Raw genomic sequence first — 9769 nt, forward strand, 5'->3', positions numbered from 1 at the left:
CTTTAAATAGATGGTTTTAAACCTTTAAAACAAATCTGAAAATACAATGTCATTTCCTTCAAAGATGTGTTTGAAACTAGGTAAGAAGCTACACAATGGGTTATCTGTGCTCTGCCCACCACGGATATCGAAGCCCGGTTTCTAGCGTTGCAAGTCCGCAGACATACCACTGGAGGGCATTTTTCTAAGAAGCTTTGAAACAAGAAATAAAATAAAAAAGAATTAGTTACATTACTGCTTAGACAAAATTTTAGGTGAGCTAATAATGAATACTGTAATAATATGTTTTAAATAAATTGTGTTAAAGTTAGGATTTTTGTGTTATTTATCATAGCATTCACCCCCACATTTTTTATGTTCATAACTCGGACAACACACGGGTACCTCAGCTTTTATACTATAAAGCTTCTTGAATTTCAAGAATTTGGGGTTAACTTGGAATTTGCAACAGAGACATGTTAATGTTTCATGGAATTAAAATTTAGATAATTAAAAGTTAAGAATTTAATGTAAAGTGAAACTTATTTCCTGCTTACTCTTACTAGATGTATCTAACATAATTAAAGTTTTTTTACAATTGATACAAATGGTATTTGTTGAATACAGTTTGTTTGTTCTATTGCATACATTTCAACATAAACTACATCCATTTTTCACGTGATTTATCAAACTCATTGTAATACTGCGCATAGAAACAGGTTTTGTGTTTTACTGATAGTATGAGAACAATGCTTCTACTCTGCTCTACAGCTCCATCTTTTGCTAGTTTAAGTCACCAAAAAACATAGCTTTCTTTGAATATAGTTAATGAACACGTAACATGATCATCTTTGAATTGTCATTTAGAAAATAATTCAATTATAGCATAGTTTGTCAAAAAAAAATCAAACCAACCATCGTTGTAAAATATATCATATTAGCATTGTGTGTTTGTCCATGCATAGTTACAGAATACCATATCTATAAGTGTATGCATAAAATCTATTTGGAAGAAAAATAGGTGTTAGAGGTGCTGATGAAAAGCTGAAGGAGTATTGGTGTTCAGGAGTAGGACTGAAGGAATATAGATGTTACAGATACTGATGAATAACTGAAGGGATGTGGGTGTTCAGGATGTCAATGAATGAATGACGGAGTCATGGACGCCCACAGAAACTGGGGCGGATTGACATTAAAGGATCAGACCAGGCAGTATTACATGCTGCATGCTGGTTAAACAATTAAAATTTAAAAATAGTTTCGAAAAATGCGTCAAATCCAACGGCCCACCGAGCAATTGTCTGGTTACCCAGTGTTTCAATCCCTCCTTGTACAGAAATATTACAGTGTAAGTCAAGAGACTAAAAGAATATGTGTTATGTGTGCTTAAACACAAACAAAAATTTACAGTTTAATAAAAATTACTAAAAATATTTACTTTAACTACAATGTTAAGTTTGCATCATAATACCTGCAATTTTTTGTGAAATGTAAGAGGGGGGCAAATGCACCTTCCTGCAGATGCCCACCATGGAAGGAGTATTGGTGTTCAGGAGTAAAAACTGAAGGAATATAGACTTTCAGGAGTAGGATTGAGGGAATATTGGTGTTGAGGATGATGATGAATAACTGAAGGAATGTGGGTGTTCAGGATGTTAGTGAATGATGTAGGAATATTGGTAGCTGAAGGAATATTGGTTTTCAAGAGTTGGATGACTGAAGAGATTGAAGTGTTCAGGATGTTTATTAATAACGAAATATTTTGTGTCAAAAATTCACATGTAAGGCATAATAATCAAACACCTAGGACATGAACATATAAGTGTGTAAATTTGCATATTTTATGCTTACCTTCAATTTAACATTCTTCAATCTAGTATTAACAGTAAATGACATCCCACTGTTATTTTTAACCACTTTATTATGGTACAGCCCATAGGAACATCTTCAAAAATAGAAGTGTTAACAAATACTAGAAACATAAAAGAAAAACACCAGAAATACTGTAGATAAATACTTTACCTAATACATAGGGGCTTACTTTGCTAATCAAAACTGGTACAACTAATCAATGATGAACAAAGTATTAAATGAAGTAATATATAGCCCATAAAGAAAGTTATCATAGATCAATGAAAGATTTATATAAATTTTAACCACAACATACAGGATGGTGCAAATGTTAGTTGCCACAGAGCAGTGTACTAATTATCTTTAATTTCCACCTGTTTCATAACAATGTTTGAGAACATCATGCAAGTACGGCTTACCAAGTGTCAAAAGACCAGTGTGTTTCAAATCACATTTATTCATAAAAAGGAGATTTAGAAATGAAGCAACTAATTTTTGAGTCACCCAGTAGATAGAGGTCAGATGTATAGGCTGAGAAATTATAGGGTGCTGTAAGTGTTTGTGAGTTTTGTTAGCTATTTGTAAAATGTAATTTATTCTAATGATTAAAGAACTTCTGATAGACAGTACAAGTGCATTCAATGTGGTAGTGAACTTCATAACTATTTCACTAATAAGCTACTGATTAATTTCATATATATATATAAGCTAATGATCTGAAAATATTGATCTAATACTCCTATGTTCAAAATGTTGAAAAAATGGAAATTATAGCTACTTATTTATGCTTGAACTGGTTACGTCATAATAACTCATTACAGAGATACACTTTTATGGAACTTCACACAACATCTTTAAATTATTTTAAATAATTAAATACACAATCTTCATTTTATTCGATTAAAACCAAAAATGATATAATCTCTTTAACCCTTTGGCAGGTAGCTAAGATTTTTACAGTTTAGGTTTTTATAGACAAAAAACTAACTAATAATCTAACAGTGACTGGAGAGCATTAATAAAGTTACATCACATAACAGACAATCAGTCCACTTCGCTTGAAACAAAATACACGTTCACTGTTCAGATGACTGCATTCACGAAACCAATGAACACAATGTCGTGATGTCATTGTTGTTTTCTTAGAGTACAGCTACAGTCTGTCCACCACAGAGAATCAAACCCCAAATTTTACTGTAAACTTAATGCTGACCTACCAAATGTGGTGAAAGTCAGTCTGTAAACCAATTTGACCATGAGGAAGACAATGTACGTAGTCATGTGGCGTGTCACGATGACATCACGGTCACTACAGGCATATACAACATTGTTGAAAATCATATTTAAAATAATTTAGATGTGTATAAAGTTTTCCCCAAGATCAACTCATCAAGCTTCACAACAATATATATCTATCAGATTCTTGTATTCAGTCGTTTGAACAACAGAAATAACTTTCCTTAACAACAGATATATTTTTACCAGTTTACAACAGCATCTTTTTTAAAATCTTTACTTGTTTAAATGTATAGTTAATAAATTAGTTAATTTAATTAAATCATTCAAGATATCAATCAGATATAAATATCATGTTAAAACATGCAGCATGACAAAAAAATTCATCTCCACTTTTTTGCCCGTTTTCCAAATATACATACACATTCATGTTTAATGTAATTAAAATTATTTTTGTGTTAAAACAATGATTAAAAACAGAAGGAACATACATTAGCAATACAGGAAATTACAATGGGAAAATTTAGCTTTTTGATCTTACTTCAGGATAGCTGATTAAAATATATAGTGGGTCTTCTTAAGGTTTCAAGAAAATTTAAAACAACTCTAAACATGAATAGTTAGTTCAGTATGACGTTAACAACCATTACAATGATAAACACTATTTCTGTGACGTTTCATTAGTTCCCTTGCTGACTGAAGGATACATATTCATCTGTTGATTTATTGGGAGAAACAAAATTATTTATTTTCTCACAGTTGGATATTTTGTTCTGGCTAGTGTAATATTTTCACGATAAATAGTAATACTTGCAAGTTTCAACTTACAATATTATTATCCTTAAAGAATTGAGGGTGTAATATTTTAATTACCCTTCATTCAGTTATCATTTTCCTGAACCACATAATAAATCTACATAAGACACTTTTGCTGAATCATTTTGCTTCATTTATCGTAATATCTGTGTTAAGTATTATGTGAGCAATTAAAAATTCATGTCATTTGTAAATATTTCTATCCTAACGAATGTTTCTTATAAATATTAATTAATCTTTTTTTTTTTTCCATTTTGAAAATAATTTTAGGAAATATCTCTAGAAATTTGATTTTTTTTTTTTGGTAAAAAAATATTTAAGTGAAACAAAAATGAAAAGAGACTCAAAATATATTTAAGGCTTCAAAGAGTAAATTATCAAACAAATTAAGTTATCATGAATAACTGACCCATTTATTTCTATATTTTTGACACCCTTCTATTGTATTCTAGTACCCCATAGAACAATGTCTCAAAAATATCAGCTGTTTGGATAAATGTGCCACACTTAGTAATAAAATCCATCTGAAAAGTTATACATGTGACAAAAGTTTAGCAGGTGTCTTCGTAAGAATCAAAATATTTCTCTCAAATCTTGATTCTACATAATATTAATCTCAGAAAATCAACAAATTGATATATGTTTACATATGAAATATACAAACAGTAGACAAAAAATGCTATGATAGTTATATAAATACACAAGAAATTAAAAACAATGCCTCTCTTTAACACAAAAAGTCAATTCTCAAATTTCAATAACACTACTTAAAACTTTATAATAAAGATTTTAGCATTAAGATTATCAACAATTCAACTTTATCTTAAAAGGTAAACTACATGAACAGCTAAAATATATATATATTCTTTTTAGATAACAATTTAACAGCACAACAGCAACACAACATGTTAGCATGTACATCAACTCGAAAAATTTCATTAAAGTGAAACACATATTATGTAAAAAGTTGAGTAGAAACTTTTAGGAATGCTAAGAACTTATTTTAATACTTCACGTGAAAGGGTGTAATAGCACAACAGTGAATTAAAAGGAAAAATAAATCTATTCAAAGAACGTTTCGAGTAACTGCTCTTTAATGAAGAGCAGTCAATCGAATTGCCCTTTAAATAAATAACTTTTGTTTTTAACTCATCATCCCGATAAAGAGCAGTTATTTAAAACGTCCTTTAAATATATAGCTATATATTTCTTCACTGTTGCGTCACTGCAACATTTCTTGTGAATTGTTTAACTTTTCATCATAGCACAGGTTCTATAATTAACTAAGAAATTTGTGTTTTGAGGTATCAGTCAATTCTTTGTTCCTATACAATGGAATCTCAAAGGTAGTTGAGCTGCCAAAATTTTACATGAACATTTCATTAAGAATATCAGTGAATAGTTCTACTATGTTTGGTGTTACTTTTACAAGGCTGTAATCAGATTAAGTACATGAAAATCACTACAAAACTACTACTATTTTACAGACAAGTAATGAATACTAAGTACTTTATTATACTAATTAATATTTTTCATCCACACTAGACTTTTTTATATAATTAAGATGTCCTTAAATTTAAGTTTGTTAAATTAATAAAATTTAATTTGATAATGCTGTTGAATCTGTGTCAATATAAATCTCAAATATAATTAAAAAGCAATGTTTCAACAATTGGTTTCATATATATAAATCAGATAATATTTTGTGAAGAAAAAGTGATTTAAATTATCATATTTTTTCAAATTATATTTACATAATTAATAATGACTTCCTGCACTTTATTTGTCATTGATGTTGCCAGTTTTGAGACACTTCTATCTATAATTCTTCTAACTTTAAAGGAAATACTTGTCACTTATAGTTTCATTCCTGAGATCAACGATCAATAAAGTGTCTGGAAGCTATAATTAAATATATAAAGATTTTTTTGGTCATTCTTGTTTTTCAACTTTGTTCAATAAAAAGAAAAAAAGCATTTCTTATTGAGTAGACTGAAAGTGTGTTGGAATATGCTACACTACTGACAGCATTTCTAAGTGAACTTTATACAAATGACATAGAAGAACTGGTCTTCTATAGCTACTAAACATCTTACAGAATTACTACGACTAGAATAATATAACACCTATAATTTCTAATCTTCCTCTGCACAAGTATCTAATCTGGAAGCTCTTTTAAATTCATACCTTAAAATAATGTATTCCTACCAATCTATGTCATAACTTCGTTCTAATGGAACACAGACATCAGTCACACATCTTTCTATGATGTTCAAGATATCTGGTCTAGAAAACCCTACAATTTACACTGGTGGGAAAATAAACTGCTTATCTACTGTGAAGCATGTATAGGTTATTAAATGAAAAATGGATGGTACTAACTGAAAACCAGAAACAGATTTGTTCATAACCATATGCATTATTTTCAAAGTTATACAAGCCCAGAAAAGTTAACGTTAAATTAAAAATAACTCTCTAGCTGACTGTATCAAATTAAAATCAATTTAGCTTTTATTAATAGTATTGAACAGATATTTTCCCCTAATAATATTACAACAGGTACATTATTAACAGTTTCAACAGCTTTTGAGCAAATCTAATCTCATATCTGTCTCAACATTATACATTACTTTTTTTTTAATGTCACTAATTTAATTTAAGTGTAACTGAGCATTTTCTTTACACAGACGATAATTATGTGAAATCTTGATCTATTTTCTATACTATCTTAAAGTTTAGTAAGTCACAAATTTATTGGATGAGATTTTATAAGAGATTTGAACATTACACACAGCTTTGAATTAAATAAGCCAACTGTACAAAAACTGGTGTTCCATACACAGATAAAACAACGAGTGTGTGTGTGTTTTTTTTATAATTCACAGTGAAACAGAAGCAACATTAACTCTGAAAGCATCTCCGTTACTTCTGACGTGACCATTGGTTTCCACCTGGAAACTGTTGAATGAAGGGTCTGCCTCATCTAGGACTCTGTTGTCAACTAAACTCTCCAGTGCTCGATACAGAAAGAAGTAATCATCCTAAAATATCATAGGTTTTCATTACTATTTAATACTAGTAGTAAATATATTAATACAATTTGTTAACCATACACTCTCACAATCATTTAAAATACTGTGTATAAGAAATACTATTTATCAATCTGAAATATTACAGCCTCTTATTCTTCCATAGTAATATATATTTATTTCAAGAGAACAACTTAACCTGAGTCTTCCAAATTCCTGGTCTTCGCATATGGTACAGTTTAGCATGCATGTACACATCTGCTCTGTCTTCATACTGTAACTGTTTGAAAAGGGTTGTAAGACAGCAGAAGGTTGCAGCTTCAGTCCCACCATATCTAAAAACATTTTTTAAAGTAGTATTAAGCTAATTTCATCATTCAAGCTGTAGTACACGATTAATCTGATCCAAAAGTTGTATTATTATAATATGCAAGCGGTGTTTTTTTTTTAACTTTATTTGCCAATATAAACATGGAACATATGATTTTAATCTCACTGATTATTGGTGAATCAATCTGACAACTCCTGTACTCATATTTACCTGTCAATTACAATCATTGGTCCATTCTGGTACTCAAGATGCCATTCCTGGACTAGATGCACAAGGCCAAACACACAGCTGAGAGGAGAACAAATCTCGGGCCACCCAGAGCACTGAATAACTCGACACATGACTTCATACTCATCCTGAAGAGCTTGGAGGATGAAGTCTCGAGTGATGAAACTACCTTGATACGACTCTTCTGCTTGTTTGACTCTAAATGTACTGTACACTGATTCTTGACCTTTTTCAGGCCAGAAGCTCGGATACTCCTAAGTATATTGAAACTTTAGGATGAGATTATTTCTGACATTTTTAAAAACTATCATCAACATATAAGTGTGAGCTTCCTAAACCAAGGTATCTAACTGATAAATAAATTTAATAAAAAATAACTTCTTTACGTTCAGCGTTTCATTCCAAATAAAGAGATTTTATTAATCATGAGAAAAGTTAAACAGACTTTACCGACTTGACAGATACAGATATGTGAAACATTATTTATTGAAGCAAGCAATTCATACTTCTAGTGCTCTTTAATGTTGAAGCATAGTTCTTGTTTTTACTATGAATGAATCTGTATATCTGTGTACTTTTGATGAAATCAGTTCTTGATCACTCCATATATAGCAATGCTTCTCTGTCAGCACTTTGGCATGATAAAATAAACTAATCCTTACAGATAAACAGTGATATCTCTAAAACAAATTCATTTTAATGGCTCATCAGATATACTGTTTAACAGTTTTAAAAACATGCTATCTCTAAAACAAATTCATTTTTAATGGCTGATCAGATATACTGTTCAACAGTTTTAAAAAGAGGTTGTCTTTAAATTTTTCTAGAGGTAAATGCCATTCATCAGTAAACTCTGTTTGTTTTAAAAGGAAGTTCTAGAATTATAATGAGTAACATCAGTTGTTACTTCAACTGATGAGTAACATCAGTTGTTACTTCAAATGATGAGTAACATCAGTTAGTTAAACACTGTTGGAAGTAACAAAATAAAATGATATAGTTCAATCATATTCCAAAGACCAAACTTCAAAGATTATCCAGTAAAAACATTTTTAATTTTTGCTTTTACAAATTTAATTTTAATAACAAGCGAAGCATACATTTCACTATAACAGTAAATCTAATCTATCCTTGCTTTCAAAGATTCAAACTCAGGTCAGCGATCTGTGCAGGCACACTGCTCACACTAACCTTCGTACAGCCCTGACCACAAGTTAGAAATGAGAAATAAAATTTTAGATTTTTGCTAAGTAAACACACCTTTTTCAAAACAAAAACAGACTATCATTTATTGTGTTAATTTCAAAACTGGATTTTAAAATGAGATTACTCTCAAAAACTGTTGAGCAGTAATCCTTCATAATTTAACTACGTTTTTCTGTTGCTATGTGTATACACGACTTATTGTATGTATCTATTTTAAAATATTATGCATCACTATTACGGGTATCGGGTGATGTATCAAAATGTATTTAAAATATAGAGAACTAACATAACCTAGCATGATACAGTCTGATCTTCTGTTAAAAGTTCTCAAACATTTTTAGTTTAAAAGATTCTTCCAAAAAAGAAGTATAAGTGATGTTTTAATGAATATATGTTGCTTTACACTTCCTGCATTACTTTACCGTTTATATATATCTTTTTAACTTGGATAAATTCATTCGTTCTATCAACACAATTTCTAGTTTCTCAAGATAATGCTGAAATTCTAATTATTTTCACTACTTTAAAATATGAATGTACATCCAAAAGATCATCTCACAGTACAGTAGCTGTTGTTTTCTTAGATACACAAGTATAACAGAAATACAGGTTTTTAGCCAGTGTCCACCACAGTTTAACTAACCTTTTCATCAATGTATGACAGCAGGACTATCGTCTGAGTGTTATGATCCCACACCATTTGCCAAAAGTCAATCACTGTATCATACGTAGGATGTTGGGTCACGATGAACTCTCTCATTTTATTAAAGCCCTGTAAGCAGTACACTCAATAATAAAGCATTCAAATAAATGGTTACAAAACTCAATAACAGAGCATTGAAATAACTGGTTATGGGACTTGATAATAGAGTATTTAAATAACTGGTTATGGGACTTGATAACAGAGTATTTAAATAACTGGTTATGGGACTTGATAACAGAGCATTTAAATAACTGGTTATGGGACTTGATAATAGAGTATTTAAATAACTGGTTATGGGACTTGATAATAGAGTATTTAAATAACTGGTTATGGGACTTGATAATAGAGTATTTAAATAACTGGTTATGGGACTTGATAACAGAGTATTCA

At 30.1% G+C, this 9769-nt stretch overlaps 1 pseudogene; it reads right to left on the minus strand.

The window, feature by feature from the left end:
• Nucleotides 1–1880: 1880 nt before the first annotated feature.
• The window catches only part of LOC106467330, an 88527-nt pseudogene continuing 80638 nt past the window's right edge, over nucleotides 1881–9769 (minus strand).

This window comes from Limulus polyphemus, unplaced genomic scaffold (assembly GCF_000517525.1).
Source record: "Limulus polyphemus unplaced genomic scaffold, Limulus_polyphemus-2.1.2 Scaffold2570, whole genome shotgun sequence".
NCBI lineage: Eukaryota > Metazoa > Arthropoda > Merostomata > Xiphosura > Limulidae > Limulus > Limulus polyphemus.